Genomic DNA, 24,526 nt, shown 5'->3' with positions numbered 1-24,526 from the left:
ACATATAAATTCACTTATTATGCATAAGAGCCAGTATGCATATGGAAACACATATGGAAGACTCTGAGGCTCAGGGCAGATGAGCCATACTGTCTGCTTCAAGTTCTATGCTTGAAAAAGAGAAATAAAATATAAGAGATTTGTATCAAAAGCACTTAATTCATGAGTAACTCAGTTAAGAGTAATTCATTAGAAAACCTTTGCAAATAAAAGATATGGAGATGAATTGGGTTTGCTAGAGTGTTTTAAGTATTTTAGAATAATTTTTTATTCTTAGATTTGTTAATTCATCTACTCATTTTCCAGTGATTCTCAGCATGGATGAAGGAAGAGATGTCAATGAAAACAACCTTAGCATTTGAACAAAGGAGATAATTTTGTCTACCTGGTCCCTAGTTCATTTTCCAGCAGTGAAAATGTTCCCAGTGGAAATCCCCCAAAGCCAACACTCTTAGAGTTGGACGAGCTGGGCTGACATCCTGGCTCTCCCCACTCCTAGCTTGATTCATGGAAGGAAAACTTTTTCACTTTTTTCAACATGAAAGATTTTTATTCTTCCTTTATGGGGCTTTGGGGAAGCATCAAATAAAGCACCTGAAAATTCTTTAAATAAAATGAAAATAATGGATTATTGTTAGTAGTATAAGGGCATCTAGATGATACAGTGGATAGATGACCTGGCCTGAAGTCAGTGATGGTCATGATGAAGTGCCGAGGTGAGGCAGAAAGAGCATCAGAACTGAGAGGGGAGAAGCAAGAGAGAGTTCCTGGCAACATATAAAACACTATCCAATGGTTGTTGTTGTTATTCAGTCATGAGTGACTCTTCAGGACCCCAAGTGGGGTTTCTTTGGCAAAGATATTTGGAGTGGTTTGCAACCCTTCTGCTGTTTATTTTACAGATGAGGAAACTGAGATATTAAGGGTTAAATAAGATGCCCAGGCAAACAGTGTTTAAGGTTGGATTTTAGCTCAAGTCTTCCTGTCTCCAATCTTGTCCCTCTATCCACATGACACCTGGTTGCTCCTTAGCCAATCAACATTTATAGATTGTTTTTCCATTACTACTATTAAGACAAATGTCTTGATTAGTCTTAGGGAACTTAATTTTTTTTCTTTTGTTTTTAGATTCTTTATTGTAAGGTATAGTGCTTTGGAAAGGAGGGGATGGAAGCCTAGTATAAAGAAAAGATAGTAATACAATCTATCCCCTTTTTAAAAGACAGTATTAAGCAGTGGAATGGCCAGAATTGGGATCAGTATTCAAGTTTCACCTCTGACTAAATGACAGCAACAAGTAGCAAGTTACAACTTCTCAGTGCTCCCCAAAACTCCCAAAGCTCAGTATTATGAAGGATTTGTTGATCCACATTGGTGAAGGGATTTCCCACATTTGTGAAAGAAGAGGTCTGAACAGCAAATAATAATCCGGCTTCAAAACATTATCAGTTTAAATCTAATGTCAAATGATCAGAAGATCTGAGTTGATATCCTTTTTCTGCTATTTCTTATATGCTTTGAAATACTCCTCCTCTCAATGAAACTGTCCAGGTTGTGAATTTGTTTCCCAATTGCCCTAGCCTCTAAATACTCTAATCCTACTGATTCTAGACAAAGTTTTTCTTGTCTAAATGAGACCTTTACATATATATATATATATATATATATATATATAAAATATATGTGTTAAATACATAGGTAGCTTGATATTTCAGACTCTGGCGTTAAATTTGCCATTTGGACTGATCTAACCAATTGAGCTGCTTACAATGAGGATGAGATGTGATCTCAGGATAAATGATTTTTATCATCATAATAATATCCCTCAATCCAGTAGATGAGCTAAATTCGACAAACAATTCAGGAAAGTTTCCTATGTGACTGTCAGTTTTTCTCCCCCAACACACATACACAAAAACTGTAATCGGTTAAAAAGCATCCTCAGCGTTTCAGGGGAAAAAATATCCCCCTTGTACTCTTGTTCCTGTTCCTATCACCTCCTTAGATCAGTCCTTTCTTCAAGATTGGTCAATTTAACTCTCCTGCTTTCCTTATCTTAGAATAACCATAACCATTCCCAGCCCTGGAAGCCTCCAATAGTTGTTCTACTGAGCTCAAAGATCATTTTCTTTTTCAGTATAATCGTGAGCCCTCAAAGACAAACAGTTTCTGCATATCATAGATAAGAGTTTGGAGATCTGATATGGAATGCGAGAACAGTGACAAGGCCCTCAGATGATGAACATTTCTCTGAACTTATGACATCTCAGATGCACACACACACACACACACACACACACACACACACACACACACACACACACACACACCTGAGTTCTTCCTCTCATTTCTCTTATATCCAATGCTTCAACTATGTAGTCCTTTGAAGGCAGGTGCAGGCAAGGAAATATATATACTTAAACTTCACTGGATATAAATTGGGACAAAACCTCCAACTTGATGATGACGTTCTGATGCTGTACATGGAATACTTAGGTGCCATCCTCCCTTATAGTCCCACATGCATTATACATGACTACCAAGAGTCTCTCTCAAAAATCCTAGACTCCTGGGCTGGGAAGGGGCTTCTAGAGGAAAAGGCACCTCCTTGTAAAAAGTATTTCATCTACTTTTTCCAGGATGGAGAAATGTATTTTCCCTTCAGAAGGAAATTTTGCAGATTCCTATGGTTCCATGTTCTAGCCAGAGCCAGAGCCAGAGCCAGAGCCTAGCCAGAATTTCATCCTTTTTAAAATTTAAATCTCATCATATGAAACATAATATAAAACCTGAGCTTTCTGACCATATTTGGCAATTATTAATTATTGTCTGTACACATCATTTCTCTCTATTTCTATTCCCTCATTGATAAATGAGTAGCAATATTAGATTGCTCACACCAAAAGATTGTGGAGAGAAAAGCCCTCTGTACATGAAAAATTCTAACTTCTGAACTAAAGTGTATATGAAAACTTCTAACTAATAAACTACTATTATTATTCTCACTTTCCAGCCCACAGTAGGAAAGTTTTCCAATCATTCTTCAAAGTCCCTGCTTACAAACTTAATTCTGATATCTCACCTGTATAAGTGATGGTGCTCATGCTTATCCTTAGGATGCCATTTCATCTGACAATTCCTCAAAGCTAATGGATGCAGTGAAATTGGACTGTAATACTATAGGTCTCTTAAAACTCTGTTTCAGTGTTTCTCTTTCTGAAGTCACTGTCCCTTCTGTCAGAATCCTTGGGAGACCCTTTACCCTACAACTAACACTTAATCTGAGCTTTGTCTCTTTGGTACCTGACTCTAGACACATAAAATGTCCTTTCCTCCTGAGATCACTGTTGGCTTGTATATCTACCAATGAAAGGCCACGAGGGACTAGCATGGCATGGCCCACTGACCAGAGTTTAATGATGGCATGTCAGGAGATTTTTATGTGAAAAGCATCTTCACCCCTGTCTTACAGTCACAGCCACTAATTTCTTGGGAAGTGACTAGTTGGCTTAACATTAGGTTTCTGATGGATTCTAGGAGTACAAAACTGGTGCCTTCCATTTGATCATTCTCTACTATTCTGCCTTTTGAAGAATGTAAGAAGGGGACTTATTCCAATCTCTTGAGGGATGTTGAGAGGTGGTGAATCATACTATAATACATATCCACTCTCATGAACATTAATTAACATTTCTTGAACTCCAACCCAGAGCACCTGAAAGGACTTTTGGCACCTTCTCCTTTCTACCTAGAGAAAAATTACCTCAGGGCACTGATCTCTGCCTGTCCATATTTGGCTGAAGAGCAGAGATACTGTCCCAAGGAGATGTAAGGAATGTCCAACAAAGGTGAAATTGGCCTTATGGGGCCATTTTATCAAAAATTCTGTCTTAACTATAACTACAAATACAATGGGGAAAATTGAGGGAAAGCCTGCTTCCCAGACACAAAAAAAAGAACAGAAATATTACAACTGGAAAAGAATGGAAACTTTATAATTTTCTGCCAATCCAGCCTGTGCTGAGGGGAATTCTGGAAGTCTTTTTGTGGCAGAGGCATTCAGTAATATCATCTCCGAGCAACTCACGTTGCAGAAGCTAACAGCAAGGAGGCTTGTTTTTTATTAAGGTTAGTTACAGTGGTTTTGAATGGAATGCTTCCCCCCCCCCCTTCCATTTTTCTTTTATTTTTTCCTCCCTTTCTCTTTTCCTGCATCCCTCATTCCTGTCTTCATTCTTTCATTCCTGCCTTTGTTCCTTCCTTCCTTTCTTTCTCCTTTCCTTCCTTCATCTCTACATTCATCCTTCCCTACCCCTTCTTTCTTTTTCTACCACTGTATACATCCCTTCTTTTTAAACATTTCTCTACTTTCAATCCTTTCTGGTAAAGGGATTGAATATACAAATGTATAGTATATTTTGTGCCAGATGGGGAAGGATGAAGAAAAAATGGACAAAATTCAGAACAAAAAGAACAAAGGAAATAGAAATACATTTGTGATTACAAATGAAAGTATTCAACAAAACCCAAAAAACATAGCTCCCATGTCAGAATCTGATTGGTACTCCTCTCAAAGTTATATTTTGAATGATTAGCAGATGCTCTCAGAAAAACCTGGAAAGGCTTCTAAGAATTAATACAAAATGGCATGTACTGTGTAAAGTAACAGCAATATTGTAAGATAATTATCTGTGAATATCATAACTTTTCTCACTATTAGAACAATCCAAGACAACTCTAAAGGACTTATGATGAAAATGCTCTTTTCCCCCAAACAATGAACTGACAGTGTCAGAATGCAGATTGAAGCATATATTTTTTTACCTTTCATTTTTGGGCTATGTTTTCTTTTACAACCTGATTATTATAGAAATATTTTGCATGACTATGCATTTCTTCAGAGAAGTTGTGGACAGAGAGATGGAGTATCAGAACAGTACACTCCCTTGGATACTATTTCATGTGAAACAAGAGTAGAGCTGAATTTAGTTTGGTTTTCTTGCCTGATGCATCTGAATGGCAGAAAATTGAAGTGACCAGCCCATGACCAGCTATGGCAAAAACTAGATAAAATGAGACAATTCACAGGAGCAGAAAGTATGACAGACCAAATCAGTAGATTTGGTCCTTGAACAAAGAAAATATATTGTTGCATGTTTCTCATTTACTTGCAATTCCTTCTTTCAGTCAGTGGAAGACTGTATAGCCCATTGATAGGATGAGAGATAATGATCCCTTTCTTCCCTGCCAGCAAAAGCAACCAGTATTTTTGAAGCTGTCTTTTTAAACTTCTGACATTCTCTTTTAAATTCTTCACAGCTATTAATGAAAGTGAGATGACCATGGAAAAGGAATATAAAGAGAGGCTAAGACAACATTTCAGAGAAGTTAAAAATTAAAGATCACCAATTCCATTCTTGGCTTCTAACCGAAGTCAGATTACCTGTACTGATGTGGTCACTCACAGATAATCATTAAAGACAATAGGAAGAAAATATAGGGTCTTTGGTAGGATTTTTTCCTTCCATAGGTATGAAATTTTTAATAGATGGAATTCCTAGGGGAAGAAATTTCGTTTACCATTGAAGATCTTCATCTCCCACAAAAATCTTAGTAAGTTTCTTTCAAAGGGAACCTGTTCAGGGTCACATAGTCACTACATACCATGGGTCACACTGCCTGTTTAGGTCTTATGTAGTAAGGATAAAAATGAAATAATTTTTTCTAGCCTTTGCAAATATTTTGCCCCTAATAACTGCTGATTAATGGCCTGTTTGCTTTCTTTTTGCCTCTCTAGGTCACTCAGTGGGTGAAAGAATCAGAAGATGTTTAACCTGAACAACTCAATAACTGAATTTCTCCTTATGGAGTTTTCTGACAACAGAGAGCTGCAGATCTTATATTCTTTGCTTTTCTTTCTCATTTACTCAGCAGGACTTATGGGAAATCTCCTCATTGTCATCATCACCACCATTGACAGGAGACTCAATACCCCTATGTACTTTTTCATTAGGAATCTTTCCATTGTGGATATCTGCTTCATATCAGTAACTGTTCCCCCAGCATCCATTAACTCCCTGGTGAACAACAGGGTTATTTCAGTTACTGGATGTGCAATTCAGATATTTCTGCTAGTCTGGATGGCTCTATGTTGAGTACATTGCTTACTGTCATGGCCCTGTGATCGCTATGTTGCTATCTGCCATCCACTTCTTTATCCAGTGATCATGAACCCTCGTGCCTGACATGCAGATGACCTTAACTTGCTTGTTCACTGGGGTTTTGTATGCAGGTCTTCATACTGGTTTAACATTTCAATTGTCTTTCTGTCAATCCAATGTGATCCACGAATTCTTTCTGTAATATCCCCTCTCTACTCAAGATCTCTTGTTCGAGATATTCTTCAATTTGATATCTTTATTTGTCTCTGCTCTAGCTCTTGTTGGCTGCTTTGTCTTCATCGTTGTATCATATATTAGAATATTTTCCACTGTGCTTAGATTTCCAGTGAAAGAAGACCAAAGAAAAGCCTTTCTACTTGCATCCCTCACATCATTGTGGTTTCTTTGTTCCTTATTTCAACTCTCTTACATGCACCTACAACCACCTTCAGATTCTGAGTCTGTTAAAGATATAATTATTTCAGTATTCTATTCTCATAGTTCCTCCCTTTTCTGAACCTATTTTATACAGTCTAAGGAATGAGCAGATAAAAGAGGGTATAAGATTATAATGAAGAAAAAAACTTTTTTAAATAAAACATAAATTATATTTCTTTCCTAATGTTATTGATCTTACTTTATTTGTAAATTAAAAATCCCATAAAAATCTTTTTTTTTTGTTTCTCTCTGTCTCTGTCTTTCTGTGTGTCTTTTTGTGTATCCCTCTGTCTCTGTCTCTATCTCTGTTTCTCTCTCTCTCTCTCTCTGTCTCCATCTCTCTCTCTCTCTCTTTCTCTGCCTGTCTCTTTTTCTCCCTCCCTCCCTTTTCTTCCCTGCCTTCCTCCCTCCCCTCCTTTCTCTCACTCTGGGTGTGTGTAGCATTCTGTTAGTTTATTAGTTGCTATTTATCTGTAGATGGGTAAAGATAAATCCCTGGTCTATATGAAAAAAAAAGTCACTAGAATTGACTAGATATTATAAATTTCAGTATTATTAATGGGACATATTCACAAATTCCAAATAAGATATATTTTTTTAGCTCTTCGGTGGCGTTTGGCAATTCTGCTTATGATATATTCATGAGGAATATATAACACATGAGTCAGACGTTGTTTTTCTCCCATGTCAAATTCACATAGATAGTTCTGTTCCCTCAGACCAGGAAGATTTCATCTCAACATAAGGATACTGGAAGTACACCTGGAGATTAATACTATGTCCTTTTTTTAAGTGACATGAATTTTTGGTATGTGATTGTGATGGAATATAATATACTGTGCTATAAGAAATGATGAGCTCACTAATCTTAGAAAAACATGAAAAAACTTGCATGCACATCTATTTGTGTATAATGGTAGTCATCTCTAGGGGAGGGAGGAGGGAAGAAAAAAGACAAATAAGAAAGAGAATTTACTAGATAATTTTATTAAATATTTAAAGGATAACAAGTTAGACGTAATGGATTTCAATTTCATGTGTGATCATCTTTTTATTATACTATGCTATGGAAATGCTTGTTTTATTCCAAAAATTAAAATTAGAATAAATTTTTAAAATAGTTTCATTTTGAATTTGTTATTATAAATATTTATGGCAAGCTTCATGAAATAGAGATTTACAATTAGATAGAACCTTTATATTTTTCTTCGTATATAAAAATATACTTTTTTTCTTTTTAATTGTCTCTCCATTCAATAGCCATACACCTAGTTTACATTCTCTCCAATACTTATGGAATATTTTAATGCTCTCCTAATTGGTTTTTAGGACTAGGACTTTAAAAATGGACCTGTCATTCTTCACACAGTTGTTGAATTACTTTATGTAAGGTATTTGTGTAATCATGTCACTCTCCTATTCAGAAAGCTTTAATAGCTCCATGTAGCCTCAGGGATCAAATACAAAGTAGACTATGTACACCTTAATGTCTCTCACAATCTAATTGTAATCTTCATTGAAGATGGGAAGTAAAATAGCAAGTGGGGGAATCTCAGAATGGCCAGAAGAGCAATAAAATAATTAAAAGTCTAAAAAGAAATAAAGATGGATGTTAGGATAATAAATGGTTGAATTAGAAAAAAATAGGTGAACAATAGAATATTTTAAACAATATTAGTAGTTTTTTTTTGAAAAAGGCAGTAACTGATTTGGAACACAAGAGGTAAAATATAGAAGAAAAATGTTAAAATAAAAAAAAAAAGAAATGTCAGTATTGATTGAATAAAAAAAATTTTCTTTTAAAAATTACTTAAGAAATATTTCTTAAATTTCTTTAATTTTCTCAGATTATTTCTTAGAGTAATACAAAACTGGTCCAAACTCTTAGAAGATAAATATAACAATTTAACCTTTGTTAATTTATGTATTTAATGTCATACATTTAGATTGTTAAAAATAATTTTGCTGAATTATAATAGTAATTTGGAAGAACAAAAAATCAAGAATATCAAAGGAAATAATGAAAAAATGTAACACAAAAAGTTTTAGCTGTACTAGATCTTAAAGTGTATCATAAGGAACAATTTTTAAAATCATCTGGTATTGGTCAAAAAATAGAAAGGTAAATAATGGAACAAAGTAGACTGGATTTGAAGTAGCAAATAAATATAGGAACATATTTAGCATGTATAAAAATTTAAGTTTTGGGCATAAGAATTCATTATTTGATAAAAAAAATTGTTAAGAATATGAAAAGCAGTAAGGTAGAAATTGAGTATGGACTAAAGCCTTTCATCATCTATTGTTAGGGTTAAAATTGTTTTAAGACCTAGAAATAAAGGGAGAGAGTAAGAAAAAATCTGAACTATGTTACTTACAAGGCTTCGGGACATGCAAATGATTTGTGAATTCATAAGAGAGAGAGAGCAGAATGAGGTGAAATTTTGTACACAGAAAAATATAGCCAAGATTATAAGGAAAGCAAAAAATTGGAGAAATTTTTATTTTAATTTTTCATTAAAGCTTTTTATTTTCAAAACATATGCATAGATAATTTTTAATGTTCACTCTTGCAAAATCTTGTGGTCCAATTTTTTCCTCTCTTTCTCCCACCTCTTTTCCTAGGCAGTAAGTAATTCAATATATGTCAAACATTTCCAATTCTTCTGTACATATTTGGAGGAAAACTTTATAAGTTACTCAGATAAAATATATAGAGATTTTTTTTTTTCAAATCTATAATTATGTAAGTCTTTCCTCAGTTGATAAATGGTCAAAAGATATAAACAGGAAGTTTTTCAGTGAAGACATCAAGATAATTTATGCTCACATGAACATGCTTCAATTCATTATTGATCAGAGATATGCAAAGTAAATGATTTTGACATGCCATTTTACATCTAATAGATTGGCTAAGATGATAAAAGCAGAAAGTTATAAATGTTGGAGTGGATAAGGAATTTTCTTTTCAAATAATAGCTTATTATTTTCATAATACATGCAAAAATAGTTTTCATTGTTTACTCTTGCAAAAACTTGTATTCCAAACTTTTCTGCCTCCCTTTCCCCTGCTCTCTCCCCCAGGCAGTTGGTAATCCAATATATGTAAAACATGATCACTTTTTCTATGATATGGATAAAATTGAAAAATGAATTCATTTTTGGAATTATGAACTGATCCACCAATTTTGGAGATCCATCGGGAATTGTGACCAATGAGTTATTATATTATCTACAGCTTTGGACTATTAATACCACTACCCACTCTATTTCCAAAGATGAGTACTTATAGCATTTCTCTTTGTGTTAGCAAATATTTGGAAAATATTTGGGAATGGTTGAAAAATTGTGGTATTTGATTCTCATGAAATCTTTCTGTGCTGTAAGAAATGATGAATTATTGCTTTTAGAAAAAAACAGATTTACATGAAATATTGGAGAGTAAAATGAGCAGAATTGAGAAAATACAATATAGAATAATAGCATTTCAGTTTTAAGAACAACTTTGAGTGGCTAAATCATCTTAACAATGACAAATAACCCAAATTAACTACACATGTTATGTGAAGGAATGCACACAGAGAAAGATAGAAAAATACAAGTGTATATTGAATAGCTTTACACATATACACATATGTGTCTAATGATAGCCTTTGCTTGCACCAAAAGTTAGAAAAAAGAAATGATCATAACTTTATTATATAATAAAATGGAATAGTAAGTTTAACATAATAAATTTGTAGTTTCATGTCCAATGAATGAAAAATTCTACTCTGTGCATAAAAATTCTTGTTTTATACCATAGATTACAAATAAAGGAGTATTTTCAAAAAGAAAACCATTCATTCCCTTGAGGCATTTAAACTCTAAGTGGAGGGGGAAGTTAAACAACTGCATGGTTTTAAAGGTTTGGAAATTTTAAAGCATTCATAAAAACCATCCCAAAGGTTATTTAGTCCAACAATGCCTTGTGTTTTTAAAGTTCCCAATGGTTTTGGCCCTTTTTATTTCTTTTGAGTTTCAAAATTTCTAATTTGGTATTTTAATTGGAGGTTTTAATTTGTCATTTTTCTAGCTTTTTTAGTTGTATGAATAATTCATTGATGTCCTCTTTTCTCTTTTTTTTATTTTATGTAGCTTTTGAGATACAAATTTCCCAGAACTGTTTCCCCAGCAGATCCCACAAGAAGAAATAGGACAGACAAAACTATTCTAGTGGGAGACCCCACCCTCCCTCCCAGTTGGGCACCCATCTGATTCCTTTTATCCACTTGTGGGGATACAAGCAAACCCTCTCCCCAAGCAGTTAGCCTATCTGGTCCCCACACCACTTTCTGGTCTCTCCACATCACCTGGGGTGATTATCTAAAGATAGCGGTTGCCACACTGGACACCTCCTTTCTTCCAGTGGGTTATACAACCCATTGCCAAAGCCAGTGCATCTTTTGTCAAAAATCAAAAAAGTTAATAGTATAAAGGTTAGATTTAAAAAGTTTCTCTTTGTTACCTGTGGCTCCTTTTCTTTTTTTTGAGGGAAAGGCTTAATGTCTCTGTTTCCCCTCACCTTGCCGTCCTTGAGGATTAAAAAAGTAAAAAATTCATAATTGTGCACAAAAGTGTGCAAAATGTTTAAGTATAGGCAGGACCATTTCTGTTTTTACCGGGCACACCCATAATGGGCAAATGCTTGGTGAGGAATTGGTGACCACTTCAGGGGCTGTCCCTTTGCTGCTGGGTATTGCAAAGGAATCCCGGAAAAGGGTTCACCAAAACATGGATAAAAGACAGAAAACCAAAAGATTTATAATGGGTCACATCCATTTGCCAGATTTCATTGGGTCTCAAACCATGAGGGTTCTTCCCTGAGGTGGTGTAGGAGGTGGAAAGGAAAAGGCCTACAGGCTTTATTCGAGTTGATGCACTGAGGTCCCAAGCATGGAGGTTAAATAGTAATTGACCCCTCTCTATTAATAATAAGATGCTTGGAGAAAGAATGACCCCTCCCACTTTTCAAAAGTCCTGATGTGTTGTATAGGAAAAACGATTTTGGTGGGTGGAGGCAGAGGGGCAGAAAGGAGAGAAGGCTGGCTTTCTTTGTCTGGCTGGCTTTTGATGCAGCTGCACAATTGTTAACACGATCCCTTCACCTCCGATCCTTCTTCACCTCTACTGAGAATAATGATTGAAGATTTTCCCTTAACCTGAAATTCCTGACCCGGCCGGATTTTTAAAAATAAACGCCGGTCATCACAGTTCATCACATAGGAAAAACAGAATTAGGATAAGTTAAAGGATAAATTGTTAATATCAATATATATACAAATATGTGAATATATATTATATAAAAAGGCTTTAGAACATTGGATAGATTATCAAATATTTATGATTTAGCATGCTGAAAAAACCTCATAGGATATAAAGTTAGAGAAGGGTTATGCTATATATCAGTAGAGAGAGAAGGTCACATGTCAACCAATAATTCTGAAAGCTAGATAATTGTATTCAAAGGTTCAAAGGGAAAATGTAAGATCATCTGCAATCACACCATCACAATCATATATCCTATATATTCAGGATAAAATTATTTCTTTTGTCAGTAAGATGAAGAGAGAGAGAGAGAGAGAGAGAGAGAGAGAGAGAGAGAGAGAAAGAGAGAGAGAGAAAGTGTGTGTGTGTGTGTGTGCGCACTTTTGCTTTCTGAGAGTACACAATGAGATCATTGTGTAATGGAAACACTGAAACATGAATCAATAATATAATTCTTAGTCTAAATTGAAGTAAAATTCATGTGACAAATTTAACAAAGAATGGCCAACAGAATTTCCTTGGAGAGGCAAATATGTAGTTGTTTGAATTGATTTCATTGTATATTTAAAAGTAGCAAAACTAATCATTTGTTGTGTCAAATCCCAAAATGCATGAATACTATTTAGGATAATTTCCACACATTTCTAATAGGTCATCAATGGACATAAAATCTGATTTTAAATAAATATTAATTTCTGTGCACCAGTGCCTTTCCTAAAACCTTCTTCAGGGCACATAAGACATCTTTATTTCTGAGACTATAGATGATAGGGTTGAGCATAGGAGTAAGAATGGTATATAAGATGGCTAAGATCTTATCCTGACCTGGCGTATGATATGATCTTGGTCTCATGTATGTAAAAATACCTGGCCCATAGTACAATAACCACAGCCAGATGGGAGGAACAAGTGGAGAAGGCTTTTTTCTGGGCCTCCATAGATTTAATGTGAAGCACAGTAGGGAGAATCTGATAATAAGAGGCAAGAATGATGGAAAAGGGAAGTAGGAGGAAACTACACCACTCACATTGATTCCTCCTTCATAGTGCGATTGTCAATAACAGGAGAGTTTCAACATGGCTGGGACTTCCAAGAAGGTGGTCAATGGCTCTTGTGCCACAAAAAGGGAGGGTTCAGTTACAAAGTTTGTGAATTGTAGAGTTGATGGTTCCCACAAGCCAGCATCCCCGCCAGCCAGAAGGCACTGATCTGATGGTTCGGGATAGGATAATGTAGGGGCGGCAGATAGCCACATAGCGAATCATAGGGACATGGCTGAGAGAAGAAGGATTCAGAACTCAAAAATGAGGGAGAAGAAGATCTGCACTCCAACAACCTGCAAAATGAGATGGACTTCCCTGCCTGATGTGAAGTTGGCTGGCCATCTTGGGAACAATGCTACAGATGTTAATATCTAAAGGAGAAGTTGAGAAGGAAATACATTGGGTGTGGAGCCGGGATCTCAAAGGAACGAAGAATCAGAACTGTGTTTCCTGTAATTGCTACCATAAAAAATGATGAGAATAAGTGTTAAGGAATAGGAATCCATACTGGTTTCGATGCAAGAACCTAAAAGAATGAAATCTTTAGGAAAAGTTTATTCTTTTCTTCCCCAATCAAACATTTCCAATTTATTCTACCTAAAGTCCAAAAAAGTTTTAGAAAAAAGAAGAATAACTACAAAACCAAGACTGAGTCTGTGGCTAAAAATCATTAAATCACAAAGTTTTTCCATTTTTAGGGCCAATAAATTTCCAATTCAAAGAAATAAATCAAAATGAATAACTTAAATTAACTGAGTTTGAGATGACCAACCAATTGAGGTGCTGAAAAAAAAAATGGCTCATCTTCATTCATGATCCTTTCCTAGATGATTTCTTGTCTTGATAGGTCAACAGGAAACTGATGCCAGCCTCTCAAAGCCTGCTATTTCCTCCTAATTGAAGAGCAAGAAACACATTCCAATGCAATGAAGAGATCAGAAATTAATGGATCTTTGGGGGGAGAACGGTTTGTTTGCAAAATAACTGTCCTTTTCATAAAAGCAAGGATTGAAATTTTCTTCAAGTGATATATTTTCTTCCAAATATCTTAAAATTGAGCCTTTTTTTTTTTTTTTTTACAAAATAAAATGTGATTCCTATGGCTAATATGGTCTTTTGAATGAAGTATATGATTTCAACCAATATTTACATAATGCTTATGATGTTCCAGGCATTTAATTAACTGATTTATAGTTATTGTGTCTTTTTACCTTCACAACAATTCTGAGAGCAAGATGAAATTTTATGTTACTTTTACAGATGATGAAACTAGGGGAAAGAGAAGTTAAAAAATTGAATTGCTCCAGATCACACAACTAGTAAGTATCTGAGGCTAAATTTTAACTGAGGTCTTCTTGACTCTAGGCCTAGCACTATTTACTCTATCAATTACCAACGCTATTCAAGGGACCACAATTGTGTAAAAGGAAATCATGTTGGAAATTTCTACACTAGGATTAAGTGCTTTCATAACAGGGTTGCTTCCAACATGTGTTATTGATCTAGTTTTGGCCTCTCTTCCCATATTTACCTTCTTGATTGTCATTTACAATGTACATTTCTGGTCATGTAAATTGTTTCTTCTAATAAATTATAGGATTGGTTATTGTAGGTTTTTTATTATCAGTCACTTTACATTAATTAAATGGTAGTTATTTTTATTTTATTTTGGTGATTCTCTTTGGTATCTACCATATCTCACATCTACCAATTATCTTTTCAATTATTAATGACATTTTGACATAATGTTTTCACAAAATCAATAGTCTTTGATCTTTTTATTCTTTATTCATAAAGCACATTTCCCCAACATATGCCCATTAATCTCCTTTTGCACTGAATTGGATAAGTATTAAAACTTATGTTAGCTTATTTAAGATTGTTGACATCCATCCTTCCAAAGCAGTGTCACCCTTTCAACCAACCATATCAATCTCTTACCCAAACTATTAAATTTTACCTTAATAACATCTTTGCATATGTTCCCTTCTCATTTCGACACGCATCCACAGGAAGACTTATTATCTTATGCTTGGACTATTATAATCACCTTCCAGTTTTCTGTGTCTCAAAGCTATTTCTAAACTTCAAACTCATTTTTTACTCAGTTGCTAAAGTGCTGATGCTAAAGTACAGTAATTAATTTGTCACCAATAAATTATAGTAGCTCCTTATCATTTCGAGACACAATTGTAAACCCAGTCTGCTGAACATTCCAAAAGTTTTTTGTAATCCGCCCCTTACTTTAATTCTCAATTGTGTTGCATGAAGGCCAGAAATGTATTGCTTTTTTTTTCTCAAACATGTAGACGCTTCTTGGTACAAAAGTAGGTTTTAAATAAATGCTTATTGAGTTTAATAACATTTTTATACAGCACTTCCCCACAGTGTGTTAATGTGTTCCAGGGATCTTGACATCTACCACTGTTTTCTCAAACCAGACACCCCATCTGCCAACTTGAGTCATTCATTTCCTAATTGAAACTGTTACAGCTTTGGGGCCTAAGGTTGTCTCTAAGCCCAAATGTTAATTTCCCTGGGCCAAACCCTTTAACTTTAAGGTGCTTCCCCTTGGAATTTCAAAACTTCGTGGTTGTTTCCTTCCACTTCAATCATCTGTTCCCTTTTATAATTTTTATATTCAAATTTTAAAGGGCCAGGTCAACCACCAAATTGTTTTCAGGCCAAAACCTTCTCTTTTCACCTTTATTTCCCATTATCCCTTTAAGGCATTTAGCAAAAGTCCCTCACAAATCCGATTTTAATAAATTTTTCATTTTATTTCCAATTAATTTAAACCCTGGGAAATCAAAAATGTTTCTTTTTAAGTTTTCAAAAGTTTTTCTTTTTCCTTTACAATGAATTTATTGTATCACCCTGTTCTCCTGTGTAGACTCACCCTGTCTTTCAGTTTTTGGCATATCTTTCCCACATTTCTCTGAATGCACACCTTCACTGTTTTATGATGAATTAATATTGTTATGTTCTTCGCCTTACTATATATGACAGGTCTGAGATAGATAGGTAGATGGAAGATAAATACAACCTTTACCCCTAAACTGCTTAAAGTTAAAAAAAAAAATGGAAATTACTGATGTTAAAACCTATCAGGTGGTTAAAAAATCAGGCAGATATAAATTATTATATTCAATATATAAATGATAAAGTATATTGGATATATCCATCATCTATATATCTACAACTGCTAACCTCCCAATTTGGAAATATGGTCTCACTGCAAATTTTCTTAGAATGGCCACCAGGATTCACATTTTCCTTTCTCCCAATTTTCTGTGTGTCCCGCCCCGGTCTCACACCCTCACACTCACACAAAGAAAAATAGGTGAGATATGAGAGAAAAATAGATTCATCTAGGTTTATTTTTATATTTTATAAACTAGGTTGAGACCTCAGGGTTTTATTTGTTAATTAATGGAGTAACATTTCACTCAAAATGATTTATGAGGAGATATTATACATTCTTTATTCACCTTAGAACCAGGGAATAATAAATAATAAAATACCGGAGAAGGAAAACTTGGGTGTCCATGGATGGTATTAACAAATGTCACCATATTCATATGATCCTATCAGTTTTGGGAACCCCGTCAAAAATAACTAAGATAATCCTAGTGTAATTTACCCTTTATAGTGTCATTTTGATTCTTTGTGACACTTTATTTCTTTTTCTAAAAAATCTCATTGAATAATACATATATTTCAATAATTCCTTTATTGAGATCAAAATATTTTACATATACATAAAAATAGAAAATGAGATATGTGTATATGTAATATTACAACCCAAATTGTATTGTATATATGAAATATACATTTATACATGCATACATAAATATATATTTTAAAATGTCTTCTGGAACCGAAGGTAAGGTCATACTTTCATAAGTTATAGATCATATTCCTATTTTATTGTATTGAAAAATTTGGTTTAACATTTTCCTTCCTCCAACTTTTGGTACTTATTCAATTCATCGAATTCTTTCAAATGTCAATGGCAGGTATTCAACAATTAACATCTGCCAGTTCTTTATGCAGCTGATGATATTGGTCATTGGAGAGGCACCCAGTGCATAGTGGAAAATATAACTTCAAAATTCCCCCTTCCATGACATTATTATCCATCTCATCCTGTGTTGACTTCTTTCTGTTTGTCTTCAATTATTTTTCCAAAACAGCATTCTCCTCATTATGTGGTGAAAAAATTTAAACTTCATGGTTCTCTCCTTAAAAGCCCTCTACATTGTCAAGCATTTCAAACCATCAGACAGATCTTAGGGTTGCTCAAAAGTCATTAGGTTGTGTAGTTCCTCAAGGACAGACTATCATTTCCTTTTCTTTCAGATAAATGTTACCCTAATGCCTAACACATAGCAGGCACTTAATAAATGCTTATTGATTGACTATTGTATTTATATATATTGTAATAACATTATAAACCACACAAATGAGTAACTACCCACTCCCCCAGCACACCTATTTAATTATATGCTCTTTGCATTCAGTGAAAAATATAATGACTTTGAGCACCTAAACTCATCCAGAACATTCACTCAATACAAGTATTTTGTAATTTTATCATTCAGTGAATATGATCTTTGAGTTAGGTTTTGTAGGTAATCATAGCTTAGTCTGAGTTGAGCTGAATAATTCAGAGAATAATAACCATCCACTTTCCTAAACCACATATTTTATCACCTTCCCTTACCTGGAACATCTTATAATATTAAAATTTTAGTCAACAGATAAACAAAATTCTTATCTTTATGCCTTCAACAGAGATTAGTTGATCAAATAATGTTTTCTAGTCTAATAGGGAAGATATTCATTAGCAATCAGCCTAACATTTATCACTAGACAGAGTTAGATCTATGCTCTTCTATAGAGAAAACAATTCTCCATCTCTTCCACAAATATATTCATTAAAAGGAAATAGAAAAAAAAAAAAGAATCAAACTGGTCAAAGGGCTTCCTTAATGTCTGACAAAAGAAGCACGTACTTTGCTTATCTCCTGACCAAAAAACAATGAGAAAGTATTACCTAAATATTCCTCCATTTTTCTATTCTTATCTCCTCTTCTGATCTATCTGATCTTTTGCTCACTCATCTCTGACCATTCCAGAAGATAGAATCTAATGAATATAAATATATAATCCATGTAAAATATGACTTTTGGGGGCTCTATGTAGCTCCTCGCAATACCTGCAGAGCTGGAATTAGAGATACTCCAGGCTAAAATTTCCTAAAGTGATGCATAATCATGTTAAGGAAAGCATTTTAGTTTAAAAGAAGAAAAAAATATCAAATAATGAATATTGTGGAATAATGGGCAGAACTTATATTAATGAGAGCAAGGACAGAGGAGGATTTCTAAGATGACTTCTAAGATCCACCCCAAATCTAAATCAATGATTTTAGGATTCTGTGGGAGACAATGGTATATTGGAATAAGAATCATGAAGAATGAGGTTCAAGTCAGGCAACAGGCACTCAACACTATTCATTTATCCTCTCTGTATTTCAGTGTTTTCACCTATAACATGGTGATAATTAAAACAACTACCTCACATTTGCTGTTAAGATCAAGTGAGATAAGAATGTGAGGAGTCAGTTAACAATTAATTTTTAAAAACTCATTACAAGGTATCTGGTATTGAAAGCATTATAAATTTTGAAATAATTAAAATAATTTTTGTTGTCTTTGCTATGGTTATTCTTACCTTATATTCTGATTTTTGTGAAAATGCAGGAATGGAATCCAGAAATCAATGTACTCAGTATCCTAGGAATGGCCTCATTCTTACTTGCATCTGTAGACATTACAACATGTTTAGGAGATTCTTTGTCATCTACAAAAGACACAATCATTCAATCCTAAAAAGCAATAAGAAAATGCTGATACAAATAAAAATTTATCTTTCCAACCTACTTGTTTACTAACTTGCTTGGTCACTGTACTCAAAATGATCAGGTGGAAAACTACCCTGAGAATCGAGAAAGTGAAGAGTGATGCTGTCTCTTTATTACTTTCCACTATAATGTCCAAGGATGCATGGAATATAAGATGCTGCTGCTGAAGTAAATACTTGTAGCCCTTAAGAGAATCCCTTTGCACAGTTATCCCATTTAGGTTTTACAGAATAATTAAATGTTTTCTGTAGAATTATGGGTGATTCACCCAAGAGAATTGTGGGGATTGATTGGAAGGGGTCAAATGGGAGGACCAAAGACCTTCTGTTCATGATAAGTAAGGACTGGCTTGCAGGGAGAGCCTCAAAGTTCATTCCATTTAACAAGACTTCGAGATTTATAAATATAATCTGATTCAGTTCTCACAATCACTCTGAGTTGTTATTATTGCTCTGTTGTTTCAGTCCAGTTAAGATTTTTGTGTCCCATTTAGATTTTCTTGGCAAAGATACTGGAGTGGTTTGCCATTTCCTTTTCGAGCTCATTTTATAGCTGAGGAAGAAGGCAAACAGCATTAAATTATTTTCTCACGGTCATGTAGCTAGTAAGTGTCTGGAAAATTTTGCCAGTTTTAAGTTGTGCAGATAGATCTTCCTTAGTTCAAGGCCTGTGCTCTATCCACTGTGCCATGTAAATAACAAATACTTATATCTATCACTGGTCCACAAAGTCCTATGCCTGCCATATAGATTTTGATTTCACATCAACCCTGGCAGTAAATATTTCAACAATCAGAGACTTTATGGGATACATGATGAATCCAAAGCCCAGTGGTAATTGTGTTATTGGGTGCTGGCACATTGCTTGAATGAATTAACCTTTCTTTTTCTTTATAAGCAAATTTATTCACAATAAGGTAAAATTTGTAATTAGAAATGAAAGTGAGGTCTGGTGCCAGGGAACAAGCTCTATTGTTCATTATTCCTGTAATCACCATTGAATATGGGTCTAAAAAATCTTTTACAAACATATATTTACTGAGAAGATATAATAAGGATAGAAATACAAAGGTTTCCCTTCAAAAGCTTGGAGACCTCCTTGCCCCAAGACAACTTTGGTCCCTGGAGAGAGTGACTAAAACTTTAGACAGTTACTGCATAGTATTTGGTTAATAACAACCTTCATGAGATAGAATATGTCTCGAGACTTACTGAAATTATAGATTTCAACTTAAGTTGTCATGTATTTACTGTTTTCTGTGTGCCAAGTATTACGGTAGGCATAGCACACAACTAAAACTGTGAAATAGTGCCTTCCTCAAGGAAATTTACAAAGTGGGGAGAGAATATACAGCTGTGCCATGTAACAATATACAAATAATATACCAAGTGATATATGGGGGTTTCTAGAGGGAGAGAATGTGAACAAATTGAAACCCTTAGAACATATCTTATGTAGGGTGGAGCACAGAACCGTGGATTGAAGGAAGCAAGGAACCCTATGAGTAAGATTGAAGGAGATCATGCATCCAAAGTCAAAATTATTAACTTCATACATCACACCAATATTTTCTTTGGTTTAAACTTGCTGCTCAGCTATTTTTCAATTGTCTGACTTTTTTCATGCCCATAGGAGATTTCTTGGCAAAGATACTGGAATCCTTCTCATTGTCTTCTGTATCCCATTTTACATATAGGGAAACTGAGGCAAATAGGATAAAGTGACTTGCCCAGAATCATAGAGCTAGCAAGTGTTTGAGGCCTTTTTAAATGAAAAACTATGAGTCTTTCCAGTTCCAAACCCAGTGCTCTAACCATGTTCCATCAATCTGCCCAGTTTAAGGTTAGAGTCAGTATTATGGCTCTTAAACTCCATGTTGTTCACATCTCTTTAGGTATAAGAAGTTTATTTTAAAAGAAAAATAATGAGTAAAATTTACGTTATTCAAAACTCCCACTAAGAATATACTTATGATTTAGGCAAAAGGTTTGAAAAGTGCTTAATAACAATTTGTTGATTGATTTCATCCTCATTTCCATGAATATACATGAGCTTCCTTTTTATCATATCACTCTTTATTTCTAATTCTCAGTTCTTATTCTCTCTTCTCTCCCAACCTGAACAGCCATGATCTTGATCACTTTTGGGGGGAAGTATCTCAGTCTCTAGAACTGTTAGAAGACCTTCATATGAAGTGGAGTAATATAGAATGAAAAGAGAAAAGGGTTGAGTCAGTTATGAAATTTTCAAAATGAAATGGAAGAATTCACATCTTATCCAAGAGGTACCAGGGAACCTTTTGAATTTCTTGAATAAGACTACCATAATCTCAATTTTGTGTACAAAAAATCACTTTGGTAGCTAAATGGTGGATGGATTGGAGAGGATACACTAGCTATCAGGAGACCATTTGTGACATTACTTTTATAGCATTGACAAGAGTAGATAAGAATATGAATTTGGGTGGTGGTCGTATTAATAAGAAAAAAAAGGACAATGATTTGAAAATGGTGGGCAAGACTTTGCAACTGATTCGATATAGGTGGGTGAAAGCAAGTGAGGTATCAAAGATGACTCTAAGTGTAATCATAACAATGATGCTATTTTCAAAGGAATATGGAAGTTTAGGAGAAATTTGGGATGGGAGGAAAAATCACAATACCAATTAAATTTCAGTGTCTGAAATTTAAATACCTTTGAGAAAGCAGTTTAAAATGTCCAAAAAGAAATTGTTTCAGTTAGATTTGAAATGGAAACTTAGTAGATATAAGAACATATACATATATCTATCTAAGCTCTGTACATATAATGCCTGTATGTAATTATATACATATGTTCCTAAGTACTTTGCATTATTTGCACAAATATTATATTTACTAATTTGTGATCTTGTTAAATCCCCAGCAAACTAAATTGATTAAAGTATTTTTATTTGTATCCCAAGAAACTTACATAATATCAGAAATATAGGAATCACTTAATAAAATTTGTTGATTGCTTCTAAAACAAAAGAATAAACAACTGATAAACACTAATAAAAATAAGAGCCATTCCCTAATAGATAAATGGTAAAAGACATAACTAGGAAGAGAAAGGAAAAGAGATTTGTGAAATTGAAATTTGGTACCCCACTTTATTCTGTATAGTTAGCATTAGGTATATATATATATATATATATATATATATATATATAGCTTGACTTTTATAAAAGGTTAACTTTCCCATTTTTCTTGGGTAAATCCCAGTCTCATTGAATCAATGTGGTGATAAGATGTTCTGCTTGTCACAAATGTAGAACTAGGCCATTATGATATAGGAGGTTGCCCAAAAATTATTTTCTAGAGAACATTGACTAAATCAATTTTACTAATTGACCTGGACTTTGGAAACCTTTTCCAAATCAGCATGTTTATTAAAATGTAAGTCCATGCTATACTTCCACTCCTCCTCTACTATAGACAAATCCTAATCTCAGTTTAACATCACAGAATCTTATGTGACCAAGTGTTTAGAAGATGGCTTTCTCTACTCTAAAGGGTCTTTGAACACTGAGGGACCATGACCTTTATTGCTGGTCATTTACATTCAAAGCTTTTGTGTCTTAGTTTCTTTTGTCATAGATTTTTATAATGATGGAATTTTTCTACAGGAAAAATCCAAGCTATCAATAGTTATATGAAAAAAATGCATTGGTGGTTTAAACAATAATTAGAAAAATGAAAATTAGATCAATTAAAAAATTCACATAGCATTTAACAGATTGGCAAATTGGGTAATGGTAAACACGATAGGGTCCATGGGAAAATAGGTTCATTAATGTGCTGTTGGCTTAATTATGGAATTGTATGATTACTTTGGAAAGGAATTTAGAATTATAATGTCAAAGTTATAAAATTGTACATATTCTTTGGTTACAGGGCCCATAACCAGAAAGAGATCAAGAAAAAGGAAAACTATTTGTATATAAAATTTTCTCTGGCAGATTTTTCTGGGAGACAAGTGGAAAATAACTGGGTTCACATAAAATGGAAAGCAAATGAGAGTATGTGAGTGTAATAAAATATGACCATACAGGAAGTATATAGGAGACAGTTTCAAAGAAATTGAAGATACCTGTAAACTGATGAAGAGGAATATAAGCAAAATTTGCAGAATAACCACTAAAATAAAATAACACTGATAATAAAATCAATTGAAATAATTAAGAACTCTGATTAGCAAAAAGAGCAATCAACTTATTTGATAATACTGGTAATAAAGACTTTTAATAGAATATTGATTAACCAGTTATACAGATTGTGACATATATTTTTGGAGATGGCCTATTTTGATATTTATTTCTATTGATTTTTCCAAAGGTGCTGCAAAGGTTTGAATATTTGTTTTTGGTGGAACATGGCAGAGAGAAAGAAAAATTACATGTTAATGGAGAAAGATAAAATTTAATTTAAAATAATGATTATTTAGGATTGATAGATGAGTACAGTTTGTGCCCTAGTCTGTCAAATAAAGTAGTTCAGAAATGTAATTGGTAAGATTGTTTCTGGTTTTATTTTTGTGACTTTATGTCCCTAGTTATTCTTATTGAGATAAGGATGTCCCAAAGACTCTCTGAAGAGCCCCCAACACCTCCTTATTTCTCAAGCTATAGATGATGGGATTAAGCATAGGGGTGAGGTTGGTGTAGAAGATGGCCAAGTTCTTGTCCTCTTTTAGGGAACACAGAGATGGGGGCCTTAGATATGTGTACACAAATGGGCCATAATAGAAGATGACCACAGTCAGGTGGGTGGAACAAGTTGTGAAAGCTTTCTTCTTCCCCTATGTTGAGCGCATGTGGTAGACAGCATAGAGAACTTGGCCATAGGAAGCCATGATACCAATGAAAGGGACCAAAAGAAATAAGCTGGTGCTGAAGAGTACCATGTACTCATAAGTCCAGGTATCTATACAGGCCAGAGGCACCATGGCAGGGATATCACAGAAAAAATGGTTAATGATTCTGGACTTGCAATAGGGCATACGGAGTGCATACACTGTATGGAAAATGGAATTGATGGATGCAGAGACCCAGGACACAGCAATCATCAGCAAACACATTCTCTTCTTCATGAGAATAGGATAATGGAGGGGATGGCAAATGGCTACATAACGGTCATAGGCCATAGATGCCAGGAGTAAGCCTTCAGCACCTGCCATGGTTAGGAAGCTGCCACTTTGGAAACCACAACCTACTAAAGAGATAGAATTGTTCCCAGACAGGAAGTTGATGGCCATCTTGGGAACTATAGTGCAAATGTACATGAGGTCCATGAGGGAGAGCTGACTGAGTAGGAAATACATGGGGATATAGAGATGGCAATCCATTCAGATGAGGAAAATCATAGTTGAGTCATCCAAGAAGGCAATTAGGGAAATGAGGACAACCAAGAGGAAGAGGAGCAGGCTAGTTTTTGTTGAGGGAAATAGCCCCAGTAAGAAGAAACCAATGGTGGTTTGATTCCATTCCTCCATAAAGAACTTTCTTAGTTATTTTCCTGGAAGATAAAGAAATGAACAAAAATTACTTTGGAGCCAACGAATTTTCTTTGACTTCTCTTGAGTCCTCTATTCTTTAGCATCTCATTGCCCTGAAAAGAAGTTATATA

At 34.4% G+C, this 24,526-nt stretch overlaps 2 pseudogenes; one reads left to right on the top strand and one right to left on the bottom strand.

Annotated features, from left to right (window-relative positions):
- Positions 1 to 5,825: 5,825 nt before the first annotated feature.
- On the top strand, positions 5,826 to 6,733 carry LOC116422708 (annotated as a pseudogene).
- A 16,726-nt stretch (positions 6,734 to 23,459) lies between these two features.
- On the bottom strand, positions 23,460 to 24,392 carry LOC116422707 (annotated as a pseudogene).
- Between the last annotated feature and the right edge of the window lie 134 nt (positions 24,393 to 24,526).

The sequence above is a fragment of the Sarcophilus harrisii genome, chromosome 3 (assembly GCF_902635505.1).
Source record: "Sarcophilus harrisii chromosome 3, mSarHar1.11, whole genome shotgun sequence".
NCBI classification, from domain to species: domain Eukaryota; kingdom Metazoa; phylum Chordata; class Mammalia; order Dasyuromorphia; family Dasyuridae; genus Sarcophilus; species Sarcophilus harrisii.
This window is presented reverse-complemented; position numbering and strand designations above follow the sequence as displayed.